Source organism: Rousettus aegyptiacus, unplaced genomic scaffold (genome assembly GCF_014176215.1).
Source record: "Rousettus aegyptiacus isolate mRouAeg1 unplaced genomic scaffold, mRouAeg1.p scaffold_m13_p_18, whole genome shotgun sequence".
NCBI classification, from domain to species: domain Eukaryota; kingdom Metazoa; phylum Chordata; class Mammalia; order Chiroptera; family Pteropodidae; genus Rousettus; species Rousettus aegyptiacus.
In genome coordinates, this window is record NW_023416293.1 from 10,966,478 (window position 1) to 10,990,806 (window position 24,329).

Here is a 24,329-nt window from a genome sequence, read left to right on the forward strand (position 1 = left end):
TATAAAAATAGTGACTGGGATAGAGTCGAGAACAGTGATAACTCTGTAGGTTTCGGGTGGGCAGGAGACTTACTGGGGTGATCACTTCATAAGGTATATCGATGTCTAATCGCTATGATGTACACCTGAAACTAATGTCATATTCTAGGTCAGCTGTACTTGAAAAAAATTTTCAGAAATTTTAAAAAATAAGGGCATGTTGTAAGGACGTAAGAGCCAACTGAAAGACATTCCATTGGCCAAAGTTGGAATAACTGTAACAACGAAATAAATAGTATTGAATTATAGCCCAAAGAATAAAATAAATATCCGCAAATCCATGCCGATCAAAATGAATTAAATAAACAAATACATGGGGGAAGGCCTCTTGCAGAATTCGTACAGAAGAATTCTCATTAGTAAATGTAGAAGAAATGGGGGAAATAGAAAATTACCATTAGGTAAACAGTAGAGTAATAATTGTTATAGGCAGGAGCCGTCGATGAATCCCCAAATCAGTGGGCAATGTTTGAGCAGGAACAGAATATTTATATGGCCTCGCAGTATATTTATTCCCCAAAACACATATTAATTACACAGGAAAAAAAAAATGGTGACTTTAGAGTTGAGAAACGTGGCAAACACCATCTTAACCAAATATGATACTGAAGAACACACATCACCTGGGTGATAGTTTTATCAAAAATGCATAACTTTAACCTAATCATGGGAAAATATCAAACTGAAATTGAGGGACATTCTACAAAACAACTGTCCAATACTTTTCAAAAGTGTCAATGTCACACTAGAAGAAACTAAGAAGACATGACGACCTAATTCGATTCTGAATCTTATGTTGGATTTTGGCACAGAAAAAGAAAAATGAAGATATGAATGGAAAGCAAAATCTAAATAAAGTCTGTAGGTCGGTTCATAGCAAAGAGAGAAACGGTTGTCTTAGCAACCAGATTATTGTGGAAGAAAGCAACTGTTTGCAAACACATGAGAAAGTACATTAGAGGTGCAACAGTTATGGAATGAAACATAATTTTCAAGCTGTTGAAATGTCTGTCCATTTATTTCTAAATTGAAATGAGTCCTTCAGGATGCCTGCCACTTGCCAAAGCGCCAGGCACCTCACAACGGGCTTTTTTTATTTCTGGTTTAGTCTTTCTCCCTTGGATTGTACCAGAGCCCGTGGCTTACAGGGCTCAGCATATCTGTTTGTGGTGGGGTGACTGTTGGTCCTTCTGCCACACGGCACTGCTGCAGTGTGCTGACTCCCCAGATTTGGTCAGGCCTGGGGGCTCAGAGCCGCTCTGAGCCTCGGCCAGCGGGTGCCTGCTGCGCGCAACCCCTGGGGTGCGGAAACCCTGGCCAGCTCCACAGGACTCCTGGGAACACTGTCCCTCTGAGGGGCTGCTAGGGTCCGGGTCCCTGGGTACAAGGACATAAATTATTCAATAAGCAAATGCCCCCTGCCCCCATCCCTACTCTCCGGTATCTTACCTCTTCCTAGGAAAGGTCCCTAGGGGTTAGGGCCACTTGCCTTCAGGACAGCCTCCAACTTCCCATCTTTGCAGACCTCCAGAGTCAGGGCGTGTGCGTGTGTGCATGTGTGTCTTTGTTGGCAAGGGGGATGCAATGACTACTTTTATGTGTCAACTTGACTGGGCCAGGCGCCCAGAAGTCTCATTAAACATCGTTCCGAATGGATCTGTGGATGAGACCACAGTTTGAATTGGTAAACTAAGGAAAACAGCTTGCCCTCTCTAAAGTGGGCGGACCTTCTCCGATCCATTGGAGACCTGACTAGGGCAAAGGGTGGAGTAAAAAAAAAAAATTGCTCGCACTGTCTGACTCTCCTGAAGCTGGGATGTCAGTCTGTTCCTGCACTTGGACTTGAATTTAAACCATTGGCTCCCCTGGGCCTCCAGCTTGTCAGATGCAGAACTTGGGACTTCTCGGCCTCCATAATCATGTAAAGGGCCCCTTATTATACACCCCTTTATATATACACACGCACATCCTATTGGTTCTATTTCTTAAGTCTATCAACTGCTTCTTGGGAGATAAGCTCTGGAATACCAAGCTGTCCTCATGAGAAAAATTAATTACAAATTGTAATTTAATTTTAAGTTACAAAGTACAGCCTAACATGCACAATAGAAAGAGAATAATATACAAATATCCAACTAAAAATGTTAAAATTTGCTTTAGTAGAAAATTTCCTATTCATCTTTTTACTAATGAGCAAACACTGACAAAACATGAAGTAATTACATTATTATAATAGATTGCTCTGCGATTCTAGCTTTCTTTCCATGCACATGATTTCGTTTTATTCGCATGTATTTAAAAAAAAGATAGCACACTCACGAAAGAATGGAATTAAAAAAAAAATACCTTGAAGTAATTATACCTGAAAGAACTTGAAGTCATAAATAATATTTCCTTTCAAAATAATATTAACTCAGATTTTTCAAGTTTACCTTCCCATTAATGAGGGTTTTTTATTTTTTTCTTGCCAAAGTCCAGAGGCTACGGGAGTTTCTTTTGATGACTCACTTCCTGTACCTTAAATGCTCTAAAGAGGTTATTTGAATTTATAATATTTTACTCACAGAAAAAGCAGTGCAGCAATTTATTCAGGGATCGGTGTCGCTTTGCCCACACGTCTCCTGCGCTTTTGGAAAGAGGTTGGCCTCTGTGAGGGACAGTTTAAAAGGAGAACACCCTAAACAGAGCCCATGACTAAGACTGAGCACATGTCAAACTTTTTTCCTAAATGAACAAGTCAAGTCGATTTACTCACCAACATATGATCAACTCCGTCCAACACCTTGTTCTGACATTTTGAAGTTGACTGACCAATGATTTGACAGAGATGACTGGCCCCACATCGTTAAAATGATTAATGTGTGTGAGTCGGGGCACAGCCAAGCACTGCTGTTCCCATCCCTCAGATGAAGTGGGGGGGCTCTTGGTCAGAGGCAGTCAACACACCCCGGGGTATTTTCTCTTGGCGTCACCAACTACAGAAAGAGAAACTTTCTTCAAGATTGATGAAAAGTAAGAGTAATTTCCTGAACTCCCAGTTCTTGGCTGAATGTTCCCTTAATTATAATTCAGATCCATTCCCTTTAATGTCCCAAGCCAGGCTGATCGACTGTAAAGGTTACCACAGAGTTGACTAACGTCTCTGAATCTTGTCATTCTTTAATCGTGAAAGAAGAGTCAGAGCTATCCGGTATCGCTTACATAGTCTCTTATCTTCTTCAGTTTCCTTTATGAAACCCACACACTATTTCTGTGATGGGTGATTTTATGTATCAAGTGGGATGGCCTGTGGTGTCTGGTCAAACACTAGTTCAGATGCTGGAGTAAAAGTATTTTGCAGAAATAATTCACATTTACAATCGGTTGATCCTAAGTGACTACAATGTGGTTGGCCTCGTCCAGACAGATGAAGATCATAAAAGCAACAAAAACCCCTGCAAATTTCCAGGAAAAAAAATTTCTGCCTCAACCCTGTAATGCTGAAATCCTGCTTGAGGTTTTAGATTGCCGGCCTGAAACCCATATGAGTTTCAGACCTGCCGGCCCCCATAACTGTATGAGCCAACTCCTCAAAATAAATCCTTTTCCTTAAAAAAAATCTATCTTAGATAGATGGACTAATAGATGATATATATGTATGTATGTCATCTATTTATCTACCTATCAATCATCCGTCCGTCCGTCCGTCCATCCATCCATCCATCTGTCATCTATCATCTTTCTCTCAACCTGTTAGTTCTGTTTCTCTGGAGAAAAATTCATCGCAGTGGGGCTGGGAAGACACTCACGTTTTGATAGATTTTCCCGCTACCCCTGTAACCTCACTATTTCATAACAACATCAACCTGAAAACATAGTACATCTGACTCATCCTTCAGGGCCCAGGGAGAATTATCTGAAGCTTATAACATTCCTGATCAAGTGAGAAAAAAGCGCACACACGACGCGGTAGTGTGCAAGGTGTGAGAGACGGCGAGACCCACGAGTGTCTCACAGGTGTGAGAACCATCAAAGGTTTCTGATATCTGAGTAGTCAGGAAAGGGGGAGCTAAGGTCCTCACCCCAGCAAGATTTAAGGTAGTTATAAGTATATAAAGACTATGCTGTGGCTAAAACAAAACAAAACAAAATAAAACAGAAAACAAACGAACAAAACCCCCAGAAATCGCAGTACTTTTCACAATTGATCTTTTGCTTTCCTGAGATTTTTTAAAGAGTCGTTATTTTTCAAAATTTCTAAATAAATTGCTTGGTCTCAAGAGAACTCCAGGAAGCCAAGTCATGAATTCTTGAAAAGAAGAGATTGTATGGAAATGCGTTCAGAGCTATGCTGGTCAGCAAGAAGCAATGTCAACGCGGTGCCTGGCAGCCCACTTTTTAAGCCATTCTCCGGTCTCAGTGACAATACAATGGAAATCACACACACACGCACACACACACATGCACACGATGTATAACCTCCCTGTTTGCCGTTTTCGAACACGCTACTCTTTTCCAGCCCATTTTCCCCCAAATCAGGCTAATTTCGAAGAGCGCGTTTGAATGTGGGAATGGACGTTTTAATCTGGAAGCCTTTGTCAGAAGCACACGTGGCTTCAGCAAAGCTCAGGGCACGTGCCGCCTGCACTTCTGCCCGTCTTGAGGTTCTGTCTGAGACAGAACGGAGCGCTGATCGAAAGCACAAATCCAGCAAACTGCCACTTCTACGGTCTCTCTGTGGCTCGGCTTTGTATGTGACGCCGAGCGGCTCACAAACGAAGAAACCAGTTGGTGGCCTTTCGTCTAGTGTCACCATAAATGTCAGGTTGGTTCTTTTTGTCCATTGATCACTAATCAATCACTTTCAGGGATTTTGTGTTGAGACACTCGTTGGACTGAGCTGGTTGGATTGGTATCAGAGACCCGGTTTCATTTCCTAAAAAATCATCGCATCGGGGCAGCCAAGTGTGATCGCTGATAATGACTTTGAGCATTTACTTTTCCTATATCTGAAAAAAAGAAAAGCCCAACCCAAACGCCCCCATTCCCAGCAGTCTAACAATAAGTAAGTCAGCACGAGACACCTATGGCTTCAACTTGAAAAATTTATGGCGCTTCTATTTACTCTTGTCCATTTTAAGAGTTCGTGCAATTTCTTGAAAAATCGTTCAAGGGCATTGCAATGTGGTCAAACGTGGGTATGTCTCATGACAGAAATGTGAGATTTGCTCATATACAAAATCAAAACGGATCATAAAACAGCCACTGAAACCTTTGGCCAATTGTCTGTAAAAAGAGACCCCCAATGACCTATAGCAGGAATATAGATGCAAACTTGTGCTTTGCCTCATGCCCTGGGGAGGTTTTTGGCTCTAAGATTTTTGTCTCCTCGCTGCCAAATGCGAACGCCAAGTGCATTGCTAAAGCTTTAGACACATTTTCATCAATAAAATGTCTTATAAAACAGATCCTGCAAATGCTGAACTTATCTGCCAAATAGCCAATTAATTATTTTACATCCTGGTTGAACAATGAAATAATTTATGATGGGTAAAGGTTTTACCATCCCAAATTAGCGTTCTGGAAACCACAAGGCCTAGCTTTCAATTAGCAAGAGGCATCACAATTAGGGATGAAAAGAAGCAATGCTGTGGGTTGGAAATTCTCCCCACAGAGAAATAAAACTCTTGAGGAACAATGACCCAGTTAATTTGAGAGACTTGGGTTTTTGGAAAAACAGATCCTTCTTAAAGGGAAACGTTCAAACACTGCTCGGATGACTAGATGCCTCCGTCCTTCCCCTCCTCGAGCATCCTTTCTTTTCGGAAATTGTGTAGCTATTGAACTTGGCGCATACTTGCCCATCAGGTATCAGCATGTGTGAATCCCAGTTCAGACACTGTGCGTTCACTCTCTCATCGACGGTCACCATTTCCTGCCTTGGGTCAGTGGGGAATGGTGCCTCCAATTCTTTGAATTTTCCAGAAAAGAGAAAAATCTGGGCTGAAATAACACTCATGCAATTGATCTGATTTCTCAAGTTCAGGCCAGGTCCGGCAGAGAAGGAGAGGTCTTATGGGAGGGCGTGTCCTGGGCTCCAGATGGCCGACTTGGATCTTAATGTGAGCCATTTGCAGAGGATGATGTCAAACTGAATGGGTCATGTGTTTAAGAGCCATACTTGTTTACCTAACCAGGGTGAAATCAACACCTGCAGGGAGAGGTAAGAAGGAGGCAGTTGGGACATAGAGCAAGACACTGTCTCTAAGGTGACAGCGAGAGGGACACTAGGGGAATCTTCATTCGTGGATGAAATTCTTGAACGTTCTGACACCCTCAGACGTTCCAGCAGAAAGAAAAGGGGGCAAAATGCAAAATCTTGGATCTGTTTCAAATGATATAACGGGATGAAGCTTGAAACCGGAGAAGGTCCACCTGTCTTCTTGAGAGTCTCATGTCCCCAGTGTTGTCTGGGGGTGTGTTTACTTCCGTAACTCCAACAACTTCCGGAAAGTAAACTTGCCCCCTGCGAAAACGCCCACTTTCAACTGGAACAGAAATCCCCTGAGCTGAGGATTTCGATCCCGGAGTTACAGGGGCGGCTCCTGTTGGAGTTCCTGGAAGCCACACGTTTACATCAGAGAAAAAAATCTGGCTCGGCCTTTTCCTCTTTACGCGGTCCAGGATGAAATCCCATCCTTTCAGAAACTTGTAAGTAAAAAATGTTGGCAGGTCTCGGTGTGTGTGTTCAACACTGTACCTTCTCCCGTCCCATGCGAATGAGGGTTTAGCTCTGGACTTGGGCGTGCGTTTCTCTCTCTTTCTGTGTCGTTCGCCAAGTCAGAATCAGCCACGCTACTTCTTTGTAATCAGCCATGACAAAGACTCCCCAGAAAATCTCTGGTATGGTTTTCTCTTAAGTACAAACCCATCTTCTGCAATAACCCACTTTCAGACAGTCCAGGATATATAAGAAATTCACATTTACAAATTAGATGAATTAGGTAGAATTTCGCTTTCTTTCTTCAAGAGTTTTTATTTTATTAGTAGAGTAACAACTGGTTCACTTAATGATATACTCCTTTAATACTTAATGACCACTTGATTTCTCTGAATCTGTTTTCCAGAAAAATGTTCAGAAACGCATCTCTGATAAATCAATCAATTGGTAGTAAGTATTCTTTATGGAATCAGCCATAAAGTCCTTGAAGAAAGTTGTTCCTAAAAATAGAGTTGAAATTCAAATGTCTGAAAGACAAACCAAACCAAACAAGGACATCTATATTATAAGGAGATTGTGTTCCCAGAGAAATAAAATTGCGAGGTCTCTGATTTGTGCATGCATTGACTTCCCTAGTCCCAAGGCTCCTTGGGGTCGATGAGACCCTTCTCCGGTGGGAAGAGACTTCTGCTCGTAGGTGCCAATTCCCCCCTGGGCCTGGGAGGTCATCCGAGCACCGACTGCAAGTTTTCACCTTAACTGCAGAAGTCAGGACTAAAAGTTGAGTGGAGTTTTACCTACACACTCCTCCAACTTAGATATGCTGGGGCTTCGCACCACCATCCCCAGGGAGGTTTCAGACGACTGTTCAGGAATCTCCCTTGTTATAAAGTGGGGGGTGAGAAGGTGCTCCCAAGGGACTGAGAGCTCCATTTACGTGACAAGTCCCCACCTAACGAGTTCCGCCGCCCCAGCTTCGCTAAATTTGCCATTTCCTGTTCCATAAACACAAACGTTGTCTTTGGTATTCTGTAAGTAGAGACTAAAAAAAAATACATTATTAATTATAAAATATCTTGGTTCCCTAAGAGATCATAACCATCTTTTCCTGAAGCATGATGAAAGAGAAGTTTGAGGCAAGTGTCCCACAGACTCAGAAAGAAGGGTTGACTTCCAGCCCTCATTTCGTTATTGGCTTTGGTGGCTCAGGGCAAGTCTTTCCATTCCCGTGAGTCTTGTTTCCTCGTCGTTACTCTGGTCATTCCTACCTCGGTGGATTATTAAGAGATGATGTGTGGGAAAGCACCTAGTGTAATTCCTGGCTCACGACACTGGCTAAAAATAAATACTGAGCTTGACAAACTTGAATGACCAAAGGGCATTTCAGAATGGGTTGTTTTGTTCTGTTCAACATGCTGCATCAACTTACAGATATTCAGCTCTGTTCCATCTTTTGGGGTGTGTGTGTGCGTGTGTGTGTGTGTGTGTGTGTGTGTGCATGTGCGTGTGCATTGGAGGGGATGAAGGAAAAGAGGACAAAAATCCAACAAGGCTTCTGATGTACTTTTCCCCTTCTTGGACATTTAGTTAATTTCCTGTAAGTAGTATGTCTTTATTTTTTATCTTGTAGTGTAATTTTGGACTGGGAAGGCTCCGAGAGGTGGAGGACCTTTTGTTTCGCAAAAGCCATTTTCTAGTTCAGCCTAAAAAAGATGCACACCTCCGACAGACAGCCACAGCTGGCACGTTTCTGAGAGAAATGCCAGGAAAAGTTGAGTGGTCGGGCTTGGCATAGAGCCACCCCCAAGTTCCCCAGACCCTGGGCGTTGAATGAAAAAGACCTAGAAGTTTCCAACAAGAGAAGCAGAAGATAGCTGAGGTGAGTATGAACTATGGCATGGGCTCTCCAGAGGGGACACAGGGCAAGTGAGAGGTGGCCCTGTGGGTGTGGGGCACGGGAGGGAATCACCCAAAACAAAAAATATGTGTGAGCTGCATTCGGGAGTTGGGAACGAGGGTGTCAGTAATGACTGAGAGAGGGTGCCTTTGGAAGCAGGACCGTCAGAGCTGTGACTGGGTCTCGCAGACGAGACCTGCGCTAGATGAACCGTGGGCACCTAAGAAGGCAGAAGCCATTAGGAGGATCGGGCCCCTCCTCACCTGTCACAGTGCCCTGCTTGAAGAGAGGACAATTTATTACAGAAGAATATCATTGCTCTGGGTTCCCAGCCGGTCTCCTGGAATGAGGAGCTGGGGGAGGCTGTGTGCTTTGTACAGAATCGCAGAGAAAGGTGGCAGGACTAATTTGAATCACTTCCATTTTAAATCAATCTGGCTCAGTCGCATCGGAAAAAAAATGGGGCATTCAGAACCTATCTGGGGCTTCAGTAACAATCGCCAGTAATCGGCAACTTGTTGTGATAAATCTGTGCCTTTAATGCTGAGAGGCTTCCTACGGTCCAGCCGCATGAAAACGCCTACGACAATGAAATCAAGAGCTCGTGATGAAAAGGCGTACTTTGACTTGCTATCTCCTTTGGTTTTTGAAATGGTTTGACCACTAGCTCCTTATTATGGCTTCTTACGTACACTCTTTCTGAGATTCAAATTATGCTTTTCAGATCCATTTACCGTGTTCCATAGGTTTCTTATTTTGTTTCTGTATTTTCTATTCTTTTTGGTTTCTGCTAGTACCTTAAATTTTTTAATTTTCTGCTGATCTATCTTCCAGTCACTTATCCTCTCTTCCACTGCTTCTAAACTTCATATCGAGGTCTTAATTTCAATTACTGCCTTTTTTTGATGCTGCCATTGGCATTTGATTCTTTCATTTATTTATTTTTTAAAATCTAGATTCTGGTTCTCAGATGAAATTCTCAATCTCACTTAAGTCTGATAACTCCAAAAATTAAGTCACATGAATGTCTGTTTTTATTTTATGCTTTAACCTGTACACTGTTTCCATATGCCCGTTACTTTTGTTCAATTGCAGACAGGTTAAAGGTGGTAGATCACTTTAATCTAATCAGAGAGTGAGCCGATTTGTGGCTGGGCTTCAGTCTTTATAAAGTTCTAGATATTGTTTATCTCTGCTTCTAGGGTACAGGCCTCTAGGGATCCCCACTGAAAACCTGGGGTGTTTGCTGAGGTCAATCTTGGTAAATCCAAGGGTACAGTATTTGTCTCCTTTTTTATCATGTGACTCTAGAAAACTCTGCTTTTATCGTCTCCATTGTTGTAGTTGTTTGTTTAATCACTTTCTCTAGAGCCTAGAGCAGCATGAGAATCCAACCAATGTCTTGAGGGGAAAAACCATCTGTGTCTTCCTTCTCGTTAGAGCTTGGCCTCCAGATTCTTGGTTGCCTTGGTCAACTCAGACTCTAATATTTGTCTCTCTGGCCCCATGATATTGCTAAAGACTCCTGGCTGCTGGCTCCTAATAGCGGTCATTAACCAAAATGACTTTGTTTTTTACTGAGAATCATCAAATGCTCCATGGGGGAAATACCTTAAAGAATGTCCACTGATCGCTCCAAGATTCCCTTAACTCTCCGGATCTTGCTTCTTTTGCAACTCACCAATGACCTCGAGCCCAAAGCCTCTCATTCTCCTGGGAAGCCTGCTGCAAACTACTTAATTATAACTGGAGGTCAAAGTCAGGCTTGAGACGCCTTCAAATTACACGTGCGTAATGTTTACAAATTTGAAATCCAGTATTTTTCTTCTTTGTCTTCATTTGGGGGTTTCCCTTCTACCATTAATTGGCATGACGTGGACATTCAAAGAAGAAGCTAAAAAGTTGGCAATTTTAGCTCAGCCCTTGTTCAAATAGACCAGGGTCTGGCCAGAGCTTTTGTCTAGTTAGTCTAACTCCATACCCACACCCCCTGCTCTGATAGCCCACAAATGCGGGCCACGGTCCCCACACCAGGGCTCCTACCAGGACTGCTCAGCCTCCTTCCTCTGCCCTGTCTACAGCCTGCTTAGCTCCGGGTCCTGCTCAGTGTCCCAATACCAGCCAAACTGTCACTCTTAGGTCACTTGCTTAGTGTCTCTAGTTTAATCCACAGAGTTCTCAAATGGTATTGGACTGGTCACCTCATGGGTTGGACTCATCGAATATTATTAAGCTTGTTAAAAATGTAAGTTTTTAGGCTTTGGCTGTACATTCTGAATCATTGTTGGTCTGAGACGAACTCTGACAATTTGTATTTTTAGTAAGCACCCGAGGACCCCCCCCCCAAAAAAAAAAAAAAAAACATTGTGGAGCATGCAGGATATCCTACCCTGGCTTGCATTCCCAGGCCTCATACTTCGGCAGTGGCTGATCTCACTGGCTCTCAGGTCTGCTCTGCCCTGTGCCCTGAGGAAGGGCATTAGTCCCTGAGAGTTTAATTAATGTGTTGTTGTTGTTGTTGTTGTTGTTGTTGTTTTAAATGATCCCTGCTCTCTGGGGAAAAATAATCAGAGGATCACCTAAAGGTGATGAGGACACAGCCCATTTGCCCATGGTAGGCGGCAGTGGAGGATTATGCGACATTTCATCTTTGCTACTCTTGGACTCAGAATATTTAGAATGTGAGGTTCAACTCAGAAACACCTGCCCTCGCTATCACCCCCCGCGGCAGTCTGGAGAACCCCTTCTCGTCCAATACACGGAGTCGCGTCATGTCTTAAGCTATTACTCAGAACATTTCTAGCCTTCGTTTTATGCTTAGGACCGTGAGCCAAGCCAAGAAGGCATAGTTTTGCGTCCCCCCGCCGTCTGCTCCCGACCAGTACTGGGGGGGACGTCAGCCTGCGAGTTGAGGGGATGTTATTTAGGGTGGCCTGAGGGGTAATAAGGAGGATTAATGGGATGAAATTGAGCAAAGGAAAATTTAAAGCAAACATCAGGAACATTTTCCGAAGATTGAGATCAATGATCCTGCGGAATTCGGATCCCAGGGGAGCTCGTAGGGGCCCTATTACTCGAATCAGTTCAAACCAGACTGGACCGAATATTTGAATATAATCCCACCTTGGCAGAGAGTAAACCTGTGATGGCTGGAAGACGGAAAAAATGACCTAATAGGTCTTTTCCATCCCTGACTCCTATGAGTCATCCAATGTATGCTGTCGTGCGTCACGCAGCCGGCCAGACCCGGGTCGTTCACTATACATTTCAGCCACAAAACCCTCAGATTCTGATGGTGCCGCTACCTCAGCAGACGCTGAGGGCTCCTTGGGGATTTCTGGTTAGTTTATAATCAATTAAATATCAGAAATGAAGGCAGAAGTCAGTGAGGAGCGGAGGGCGGTAACTGAGTTCTTTCTCGTGCCCTGTGGGAGGCTCACGCTCGGCCCTGTGCAGACAGGAAGGTTTCCACTGGCTTGTCGTCTGGAACGTCGCCTCTCAGGCCTGGCGGGCCTGCGGGCTGTGCCGGGACCTGCCTCCCGCCACTGCCCTGGGCCTGCGGTGGCCTCGGCGGCAGCCACCACCCTTCGACCACCTTCCTGGTCCCTGGCAAGGGGACCCGGCGTGCAGGGGCACTGCTCCAGGACTGTCAGCTGACACGAGCCCCGAGCGTTTTCTGAAACAGCATTACCGGCTCCGCCGCACCCTGCTGCTGCAGACCCAAGCAGCGGACAACGCCCACGACCCCCGTGAGCGCAACTTCGGATCCGCAGGGAGGGGGCCCGGGACCCACGAGAACTTTCCTTCTCGCCTGCGCCCCTCCTCGCCCCTCTGTCCCGAGGCTGCAGAGAGGAATGCACAGAGGCCGCTCCCAGACCCCAGGCCGCTTCTCTAGGCCCTTCTAGGCGTCCCCGTTGCTATCTCACAGTCAGTCAAACCTACACAGCGGAGGGCGAGGCGAACGCCGCGTCCCAGGCCTCGCGGAGCCCTGGGCCCGAGCCACGTGGCCTCGCCTCTCCCTCTCCCGGCGGCCCAGCCTCCCGAGCGGCCGGCGGCTGGACAGCACCCGGGGAGGGAGCAGAAAGGGAGGCCGGCGACCGGTGCCGAGCGGGCTGGGGTCTCGCATTAGCCACACCCGCCCCTGGCCACCCGCTGGCCTCCCTGCCGCCCGCCCGGGACTGCGGTGCCCATGGCGACCCCGGAGGACCCCGGCGGCCTTGGAGGACTCGGTCACCTGTCCTCTCGCCAGCTCGCTGAGTGATCTTTCCCTGTATTGTCCCTTCTGTTCATTCACCAGAGTTAAGTGCTGCCCTGACCCAGAACCTGAGGCTCCTCCTCACTTATTTTGGGTCCTTCAGATAGTTCCCGAATCCATGAAAAGTAAGCTTTGGGTTAGGAGCAACTTGAAAAACAAACAAACAAAAAAAAAACGGAAAACCTGGAAGTCACTGAAGTCCTTACCCCACTTTGTTCCAACTACAGAGGCTGAGAGAGAACCTTCGAGTCCTTACCCGCCCTCACCCCTTTCCCTGAATTAGACAAAGAAGAAACCTAAAGGGGTTACGTTGCTGCCCAAAGCCCCACTGCTTAGAGAATCAGGATGAATTCCGGTCTGACGCGAAGCCTACCCTCTTGTTTACTCCCAATTACAAGTAAATTCTCACTTAACATCATCCATAGGTTCCTGGAAGCAGTAACTTTAAGCAAAGCGCCGTTTAAGGAAAACTGTTACCACAGGCTCATTCATATAAACAAAAATTAAGTCCCTGTGGCCTGGCCACCAAAATATCCCCGAACTTCTAAATAAAGAGCCCAAACACTTCTAAAGTGAAACATTGTGCGCTATGCATGCATTTGAGAAAGATGAATGAAAACAAGTCGGATCATTGTTCTCCAGCCCTGACTCCCTGTTCAGGTTCTCGGCGGCCGGAGTCTCTCCCAGCAGCTCCGGGCGGCAGGCGGGACCCGCCCTGGACAGGACGCCACTCACACCCACCCGCGGTCACACGAACTGGGACAATGTCGACACACCTGTGTCCCCAACATGCACATCTTTGGGACGTGGGAGGACACCGGAGTCCCCAGATGTGGGGGGACGTGCCGGCTTCACACAGACAGTGGACCTGGCCGCTTCTGCATCAGAGTCAGGAGGGAATGGCGTTGAGTGACAGGACAGGCTGTCCTCGGGGAAAATCAGGGCACGGGGCTAGGGCGCGCGAGCTTTGAGCAAACTGTGGCAGCATTTAGAGGAAAGGTTTCTGCAGAAATGTCCTCGGAGGGCCATCTTTTACAAGCCAGTCCTCAGAGGGTCTTTTGTGAACACATCAGAGACATATGGATTACAAACATTTAAAATCCATATGGGTTGAAGAATGGAGACAGGGGAAAGATCTTGGCAAACGCATTTGCTTTTCTAATATACGTGTGTGCGTGTGTCTATATATGTCTATATATTATCAAATTTAAAACATTTGAAAGGCGTTGCAGCTGAAACCGCAGAGCGGTTCATCCGTCCGCACTAATAGGTCCCAAGCCTTCTGTTGTGTGGTCTTTCCATCCCAGGGGTTAGGACCCCCTAAGTCTGTTATACTTCAAACCTGAGTTCTGCCTGTTTTATCCATTTTTTAAGGTAAGTATAGAGAGAGTAAACCTCACCCTCCCAAACGGGAACCTAACTCCCCGGAGTCAGCATTTAGCCGAATGGCTTCATTGTATTTTGAAGGGTTTTAAGTCTGCTTATAAATAAATTGGGCTATACTGGTGCTTTTGTAATGCACATCATGAAAAATGAACAGTCGGCTTCAAATAGGTTTCCTTTTACTGCCAAGTGCGTTATGTGAAAAATGCACCCCGTCTGGCAGGCCGTGTGGTCGCGTGGATGGAGCTCGGATAACGGGGCCGTCCTTTGTTCAGAGGGCGCCATGCAGACCCTGATCCCTGTCGGGACGTGTGCCACAATCCACCCAGAAATCCACGACGGGACGGGCCATCACTGCTTCCTGACACCCACAAAGTAACCGTCCTTCCGACGCGGCAGCCGGCACTCGCGAGCCCGGAATCGACTACGCATCTGCCTCACTGTCTCTCTCTGTGTCCAGTGTACCCAGGTCAAGAACCTACGCTGGGTCGGTCTACACCCGACAGCCTGGCATCACCATTTCACGGCACCCGATACCTCCTGGGGGCCGTCACTATGCATGTCTTCGCTCCGGCAGAGCTGAACTTAAAACCAGCTTCTTGCGATTCTTTAACGTCGGCCCTTGTCACTTTGCTCGTTCACTCTTAAAGCTGACACGTCCTTCCGCTCTTTCCCTGTGAATTCGTATCCGTCATGTCCTTCAAGGTCCACAACAATGTCTACTTGCTTAAAGATGTCATCAACAGCCCTATCCAAACGCAATGATCCCGTCCGTGGACCAGGGGTTCTCTCGTATTCCCAAGTTCTTTTCCTCTCTGGCTTTCCTCTTTCCTTCTTATTTAAGACCACTACCTGTGGGAGGGGCTGGCAACTATATATAACAACATGCCACGGCTGCTAATCCGAGTCCTTCAGCCAGGTGACTGGACACGTCTTGAAATGTCTTAGTTCCCTTTCTAGGGACACCCATGAATTTTCATTATTATTAATTATTATTATTATTCTGAATCCTGTCTTCAGTATTGTGTTCACCCATCAGATCTAATTGGTAGATTTTTCTTTTGAGCTTTGACTCTAGGCTCTTCTCTAGACTCCGATCCTCTTTTATGATGTGGTTTTATACCTCCCTCTGTCCTGGCCTAGGTGGCTTTCTTGCCTGGTCTGCCCTCGGCTTCTGTGTCCTCCGCTGTGGTATTAGTCTGTGTCCACTCAGGAGAGGAAAAGGCCAGGATTCAGGGGACAAAGCTCGAATGGGAGGACAGCAAGAACCTTCCTGTGTGATGGGTAATGTATTCGGCAGGACGCCTGACTCAGGTTACCTAAAGCACCATCCCTGGGATCGTTCCGCGCACCACCGCCCACGGCAGGCTCTGTCTGGCACAGTGCTACGCATACCACAGGCAGTAATTACAGTTCACGGAGTGAGTGGGGACCGGACTAAAGAAAATGGCAGTGAGCGTATTCCCAAGGACCTTTATGGGGGTTCGTCCCACATGTGGAATTCTCCTGAACTGGCCGCCATCACAAGCAGAGTGTGACCCGTTCTCAACTAAAAGTCAGTCAGAGACAACAAGACTTTTCGATTTCCTCCCGTGGAAGCCAGAGAGAAGTTGGAGGGAAGGTCGGGCAGGTGGGCCGATCCTCTGGGCTTCCAGCTCAGTGCCCCGGGAACGTCAGAAGCAGATAAACAGGTAGGGCCTGGGAAAAACTCATAACCAAGAAGGAGACTGAGGTGGAGGGACCATCTTGGAAATCAGCACAAAAGGGCAAGTTCAAGATGATGGAGGGTAGAGGGGGTAAGTCGAGGAGACATAAAATTAGAAGATGGGCTATAAACAAAGCAGAGACACAGACGCCTCGTACTTATTAGGGGCTGATAAGGAGACAAAGTTGGTTTGGCCATTTCGAAGTTCAAGGCTGGCCACAACTTGGAATTAACAGTCTACTTAACGCCGTTATTTAAGGGCTGCACACTCAATCCTGCTACAGAGAGCTCTCCCTGCTCCTGTTGCTCTATCTCAGCATGTTAAGCACATGGGCTAAAAAAAAGCTCAGCACGCAGATTACACATCATGTACATAGCAAGCATCTTCGCGTCTGGAAACTGTGAACGTGTTACTTACCTGACCGAAGGGACCTTGCAGGTGTGATCTGGGGTCTTTGAGACGAAGAGATGCTTCTGGATCAGCCAGGTGGGCCCGGTGTAATCCGAGGGTCTTTTTAAGTGAAAGAGACAGGAAAATGAGTGAGAGATACAGAGATGCTACATCGCTGGCCTTGAGGACAGAAGGGGACCCCAAGCCAAGGGATGCAGGTGGCCACTAGCAGCTGGAAAAGGCCAGAAGATGAATTCCCTCCCGGAGTCTCCAGGAGGAACACCTTTGCCCTGATTTCAGTCCTACTGAGACCCGTTTTGGCCTCTTGACCTCCAAAACTGTAAGGTAATGAGCTGCGTTATTTGAAGCCACTGAATGTATGATAATTTGTCACAGCATCAGTGGAAAACTAACACGTTTGTACTGCTGCTGTTACCTAAGGACTAGTTTTCTTTTCTTTTTTTTTTTCCCCAGCTTGGCACTCAGGGTGAAATTTTTTCTTTTAGGTGATGCTCTCACCTATTAAAAAAAGAAACTTTATATTTTGTGGTTTAACTGCTTTTTTTCTGTAGAAAATATTAATGAAGAGATATTGGCATGTCTTTCTACTCATTATTCTCTTTAAAAATAATAATTAGAAAACTTCTTTAAAATCCCTAATTGTTTTAAACAGCTTTGTCTTTTCCCTGATTACCTCCTTAGGCATATTTCGATGGCCTCTTTCAACTAGTATTGCATTTTGACCTTAGAGCCAAAAGTCCTTGTATTTTGGAAAAAAGTTTTTTTTAAAACCAATCTTCTGTCCATCTCTCTAGAGGAAAAGTGTTTCTTATGCTACCCAAATGGCAGATATTGTTTTGCCATTTCTCAGGCCATTTTTCTTTTTTATTCCTGCCTCAGTAAGTGAAAAGAAGGCAATGCCTTGGAGAAGAAAATGGTAAATTTGTGTCTTTTATTTGTCTTCCCACGATCTCCAAATATTTGTATCTCAGGACTCCTTTAATTCTCAAGAGACTGTCTCATTCTTCCCCAATCTATTTTTCTCTACCTATATTCTCAATCCCTTATACTTCTTCCAAAAGCTTGTCTCATAAATTTATCTTTTTTGTCTTACCATAGCGTAAAAGGAAACTAACAAACATACATAATCAGTTCCTTTCGCTAGATCCTGTTTCTGTCTCTAAATAGTCATCTCTTTCTTATCTCTCTTTACTTCAATACTAGATTTCTGATTCCTTACCTTTCATTCACACTTCAGGGTTGGCAACCTGGATCCAATAGCAACTACTCCACTGAAATTATTTTTGTGAAAGTCATAGATGACCTGATTGTCATGAGAACACTGAAACTTAAACTTTCATGTCAAAAGACAACTTGTAGATATCATTGTCAGTGCTGGTGAGGCTGTGATACGTAGCTATTCTCAAAATTGTATGCGAAATTTATGAGAATATTCATCGAAGATTTTCTAATGGCAAAATTTTAGCAACAAACCAAATTTCCAATAATTGACGTTACTGATTCAATTATAATCTATTTTCTATACCAGAAGACTACGTAGATAGTTTAATGATGTTAGAAAATACTTAAGATCTGGAAATGGAAAAAAATTAAAAAGCAGTGACTCCCCTTTGTGGGGTAGAAGGAAAAAATTCACCATGTTTTAAATGGTCATGGATGACTTAAAAAACCGTTTGCCTTTCTAAATTTTCCAAATTTCTATGAAAGGTATTGATTTCATAAGTAGAAATAACCAGGAAAAAATTTATTTGTTTTAAACCACAATAAGCTATAATAACTAAAGAAGCCAGAAATATTTTGAGAGGCTGAGATTTTACTAAGTCTATGGAAAAGCTGAGTTCAAGGTAATGTGACTTGCAAACGGCTGGGAGGCAGCTCTTCTCTGAGGTCGCTAGAGATGGGCTCGTGGGCTCTGACCATCTGAAAAGCTCATGGTTGGACTGATCACCTCTTAGGGAGCTGATGAAAAATGTGCCCAATGAGAAGGACACCACATCTGATCATGGAAAAGAAAGCGTAGCTATGGGCTTAATGAGTGATGGAGGACTGACTATGACCCACTCTACACACAGAAGAATGCGTAGAGGTTGGTGGAGGTGTGGTTTTGGACGGATCTTGAACAAGTCAGGACTTGATCCTAGAAGCCCAACCCACAGGGGGACAGGTGGGAGCCACTTTGCTCTTGGAGGTATCAGATAATACACGCCTGGTCTAAGGCTCTGTCCGGAGCAGGAGGCAGAAAGAGCCACTGTAAAGCAAGAGTCCCCGGCACTTGGGGAACCGTTCGAAGAGAAGGATCAAGAAAGAAGCAAAGGTCAAAAATGGCTGAGCCGGAGTCACAAAACTGACGGGATGGGACATCAGTCAGAAATGCACTCACGAGCGCGAGCTGGTTTTAGAACGAAGACTTGAGTTTGATCCTCGATGTAGCATGTGAACAGCAAGACAGGTGAACGCAGCATCCAGCAAATGAGTGAAAATACAGGACAGAAGCCAGGACTGGGCATGGAGTATGTAATTATAAACCTCGTGGAGGACGGTGGGGAAAAAATGGAGACTATTTGATTGTCTGTGGATGAAGTCACACTCATATCACTAATGACTGCTACAGGCATAGATCTTTTTATTATACGTGAATTCCATTCTACAAATGCTATCAGATTCCTAGGTAGCATGATTCAGCGTCTCTTCTTCTTCTTGGGTGGTTAAAACCACTCACGTTGGCCTTGGACATTTATAACCTGATCTGTGATGGGATATCATATGCTGGAAATTAGCTTCATAGAATAAGGAAGGCTTTCTACTCTATAAGAAAGCAAAATACACTAAATCATATCCCCGATCTGTATTGCTGTGAAACTAATTCATTCTGGTGTGGGAGAAATTTCTTTCATCAAAATCTTCAACAAGGCATCTGTTTCGGCTGAAATCGAATGAATGAAACCAAATGGATAATTCAACAATTTTAATCTTAGAAACTGTGCGATTTCACAGAATGACAGAACATTGACGTTTGCGAGCATCTGTACCTCCAGAAAGCTTATTGCTGTATTTTGGTTGCTTCGAGTGGCAGGAAACATGGCTTATAGTACTGGTGTTTTCCATGGCAGATTCTGTGATGGTAGATCTATTATTTATCTTTCTTGGGCCTTATTTTCCACCAATTAAATAGAGACTGCAATACCTTATGGTCCTAACTCACAGTACATGCATCAAATAAGATGCTAAATGTGACCATTACGATGGAACCCATTTTAAATATTAGTCAAATCTAACGCTTGCCATATATTACATTTGCAAAAGACCTCCTTAAAATCATGCATAAAAGGTGTCAATAAAAAAGATACTGTTGACCTGTTTGGTAAAGCTTATTTAAAAGTAATGTTTTCTTTAAAAAAAGTTAACAAGCACTTTCAAAGTTAGTTTTGTCGTGTACATATGCACACGCATGTGTGTTTGAGCTCACACGCTCACACACGCTCACACACACATTCACTGTGACTATACAGACACTGTTTCCTGGTGTTGGCTGCCACTTTCCATCACCACTCAGATGGTTGTAAAATGTGAAAGTCATAATAGAACGATCATAGCCAATCTTAATTAAATCAATAAACAGACGCTTACGAAGTTACTAGCAGCCATTTACATTTTCCTCAGGGAGTTCGTAATTCAGTAATGTCAGACATTTCAAAGTAGCACCTCCTGGCTCTTTAATTTGCCTTTATATTGAACTGATGAGACCCCTTTAATTTTATAATTCTATGTAGGATCGATATTTAGAAAGCATTTCTAAACCTTTACTAACTCTTTTATAGGTTGAAATGGGTGGCCCCCAAATTCATGCCCTGGCCCCCGAGACCTCAGAACATGACCCCATTTGGAGATTAGGGTCTTTACAGAGGTGATCGAGTTCCAGAAGGCCAACGTGACTGGTGTCATTAAAAAAAAAAAAGGGCAAGGTGGGGATAGGCACATACATGGGAGACACTAGGCAAAGATGAAGGCAGAGATTAGGGTGACGATCCTACAAGCCGAGGAACACCCATGGTTGTCAGCAAACCTGAGGTGAGGGAGAGGCGAGGAGCAGATCCTCCCTCCCAGCCCTCAGGAGGAACCAAGCCTGCCGGCACTTTGATCTTGAACTTCTAGCCTCCAGGACTGAGACAATGCTTTTCTGTTGGTTAAGCCACTCTATTTGTGGTACTTCGTTAAGGGAGCCCTCGAGAACTAACACAAGCAAATTCCCTCCTCCTGTTTACAAACTTGCTGAACAAACTAACAGAAGACGTTGAAGAGCATGCGAATGTTTATTGAGAAAAGTTATGTTGTGTGGGTATTCAAAGCCAGTTACTTAAAAATAAATTCTTTACCGAAGAGATATTATTTGTATTCACAGGCTGGCAGTGAAATTATTTGGAATAGTTTGGTTAGAAAAGATTTCTTCTTCAACAGAATTCCAGCAAAGTAGTTGTTGAGTGTGGGCTGTGAGCCAGGATATAGAAATGGCTTCATGATGGAGAACAGAAGCTTACGATGGGATTAAATTAAAGTTACCTCCATCTTTACTTAGCTTTTAAATGTGATAATGCAGTGAAAACATACAGCTCCATGCCTGGGACACAGTAAGTAGTCAGCAAATAAATCCAAAATCTGGAACCTTTGATGTTTAGATAGAGTCGCCCAGTTTGATTTTAAAGGGGTGTTTTTAAAAAGCTGTTATATGAACTCTGCTGCAATTAATATTGGCTATTAGTAGAGCTTCAGGACACTTTCCATCAGAACACTGAACGAAACTCATGAATGTTCTCACTCCACGAAAGTGGGCTTTCTGGAGTTACACGCATTAACACGTACTGCCAAGGATGCGTCAAGTCAGGATGTCTGAACCTCCTTTCTTGTGTTTCTGCTGCACGCTCTGCATTATCTCTACCATAGTTCCTAACGGCTCAATGTAATCGTCGTGTGTGTATTTCTTCCCACCAAACTGTGAGCTCCTCAGGGCAACTTGGGTCATTCTTCTTTGTGACTCCAGGGTGCAACATAGTATCTGCCATCTGGAGACTCTCAGTACCAATGGTGAACATGTTTATATGTTGAGACAGCTTCTGCAGGATGAAAATTATATCTTATAAAAATTGAGCTGGTTTCCTTTTCTGCTGCAAGTTTGTTTCAGAATGAAGTCACATTAGCATTGAAAACTTTAAAACTGCAAGAGTCATTTCATACAGTATCTTCATTTGGTTTTTAAAATACCTCCCAAAGATAAGGCGGATATTATTATTCCCATTGGAAAAGGACAAAATTGATCCAGAAAAGTAACATGCACAGGGTGATATAAATATATATCAGCCTCATTGGGCTCAACGTGTGGCCTTCCAATTCAACAGCACTCATCTGCTGTCACACGATGTCATTTACTGTGTGGCGATTGATGCCACTGATGATGTGATTTCCTCACCCAGCCACAGAGACCACTGAAAATGCTGGATTTACCAAAGCGCACCCAAATCGTCTTGGGTGTCTACACAAAGACAGAAACTCTCCCAGGATGGACGAGACGAAAGATATTTATGAAGGAAAGACATTGTACCAGGCGATACTTCCAGCCACGATACACAGTGGAATTAAATTAAGCTTACACTGGAATACGGTATCTACCCAACACCCTCAATAGCATTCCCTTCCCTGTTAAAACAGACTAGAAATGTTAGAAACAGGACACCTGTCAGTCTGTCTGATTTATGTTCCACAGCTGTATATCCCGCTCGGGGTTCACAGGTTGACCTCTAGGAGTTGCTTGTAAACCTGGGTCAGGCTGACAACAAAAATCACTGACCTGGGAGGTAATATTACATATGTAATATGTATATATTCTACACACACACCTAGTTAAAAGTATTATTTGTATTATATGTTATATATATATAATATGTATTATATATTATTATATATTATATATTGTATATTGTATATTATATATTATATAATTAACAAAAACATGGATTGAGTCGGCATGACAAAGCGTAGAATTTCTTGAAAATTCAAAAAGGTGTAAGTACTATTCCATCCCGTTTGATGAGGGATGGGGTGCCATGTGGGATTCTGTGTTTTTCAGCCGCTTCTACCCCCCGGGTCAGTGATGTCTGTTGTTGGGCAACCCCGCTGCCCTCTGCGAGGCTATCGGCTGACACTTGGCACTTCTAGACTCTAAGATGATCACTACTGGCATATGTAAGCATTCGCCTTTACAGGTAAACTTTACAGACTGAAGCACCAATTCTGTTTGTGGTAAAACAAAATGAAACAAAACAAATCGGCGCTAGATTACCCTTTCCTGGAGACTGAGCAAATCCCCACGTCGCCGGGCTCTTGGAACTGCGAGAGGCAGGATTTCCAGGGATGGACCATCACCAGTCAGCAGTTCCCTCCTCTTCCAACCTCTGAAAAAGAGCAAAAAGTTACCGACAGCTCGAACAGATTCCAGGGAGACATTCGGCAACACAGAGATGCGCCCCGCCGCACCCCCTTACAGAGCACCTTCTACAAATATGTTTTGCCAAACAGTAACTCAGTTTAAATATCTGCTCATTTCTAGCCTTTTCACGATCCAGTGTTACTGTTTGTACTCGGAATAACTGTTGCCTTTCTAATTCAATTCCCTTCCCCCACTCCCGAATTTATTTGCTGTGTAGACACAAATGTGTTGAAACCTGTCTGACAAGGTAACCCAAAGGAAACGTTCTGAAGAGGTGGAGCCGCCAGGCATCCTCACCCCGACTTCCAAGTGGAACTGTGGGCTGCAGGACCACACCTCAAGTCTTCATTTTGCCGTGCCGTGGGCAGGCCTTTCCTCCCGACCCCGTTCTCCAACAAAGCAAACCCAACGACTCCAGGTGCTCCCCTTAAACACTCCAGCTGTGGGGTTTCAGCACCTCCCAAGATCCCCGGAAGCAGGCACACCTTCGCGTGCTCTCAGAAGCTACTGAGTCTGACTACCGCAAGGGAACGTACAAATGACTTCCAGCTGAAGCAAACCACATCCCCATCCAACTGGCTCAAGCTGGGGGAAGCTTCCCACTGGCCTCCAGAACAGACCCCCGGCCTCTGACCAGATCTCGTTCGCAGCTCAGGGAGCAGTGATACGGGGATACACCATTCTTACTCAACCACAGAGGGGGGACCGGGGTAATTCAGCTCCCTAATGTCTTGTCGACACTAGACAGATACAATTTTGTCACCGTGGAGTACAGAGAGAGCTGGGACTGACCTTATAGCAGGGCCTGACCGCTGCTTTTTGCTCTCTGATGGGCTGAAATGTTTTCTTTTCCTTTCATGAAGGAGTATCCTCGATGTGGTTGATATTTTGGTGGAAAAATCACACCGGTCCTCATTTTACAAATTCCCTGCCCCTGGTTGAGAAAGCAAAGTGACCTGCCAAGTCCCCACTTCTGCTGCTGGTTGGATCCTCAAACTAAGCCTGGCAGTTTCCTCTTTCGTAATTTTGCTTACAAGAGACTGGAGAGTCACTATCCACACACTCTTGAGGGATTCTCTTGGATCCACTTGGGTTTATTAAGGAGTTCAAGGTCAAACTAGCTAAGGTATTGGGTAGGAACTGATCATAGGATGCAGTTCTTGTATCTGGTTACAAGTACGACACACTTTGACTTACTGCCATTCCCAGAAGTGACGGCATATCGTGGGAAAAAGCAGCCTATCAGGGTGACTAGAATCAATAAGCGAGATCCTGAGAAACCCTCCGATATTTAAATCTGTGTTTAGGCAGCGTCCTCTTTCCCCTTGCCAGATCTCTTTAGTGAAAAAGGATGCGAAATAGTCTTGTCTGCCAAACTGCATTTTTCTTATCCATCTTACCGTCTCTACTAATACCATTTGCTCGATACGTTCTCAAATAGACGAGTTAATTTAGCGAGA

General features: G+C 44.6%; 1 long non-coding RNA gene across 4 annotated transcripts in view; it reads right to left on the reverse strand.

The window, feature by feature from the left end:
* The window catches only part of LOC107520858, a 350,307-nt gene that overhangs the window by 62,999 nt on the left and 262,979 nt on the right, over window positions 1–24,329 (reverse strand). For all 4 annotated transcript variants that reach the window (XR_004955424.1, XR_004955422.1, XR_004955423.1 and 1 more), the window contains exons 9-10: window positions 22,723–22,834; window positions 16,398–16,490 (exon numbers count right to left, since the gene is read on the reverse strand). This is a non-coding gene — a long non-coding RNA (uncharacterized LOC107520858). The remainder of the gene's footprint in view (window positions 1–16,397; window positions 16,491–22,722; window positions 22,835–24,329) is intronic.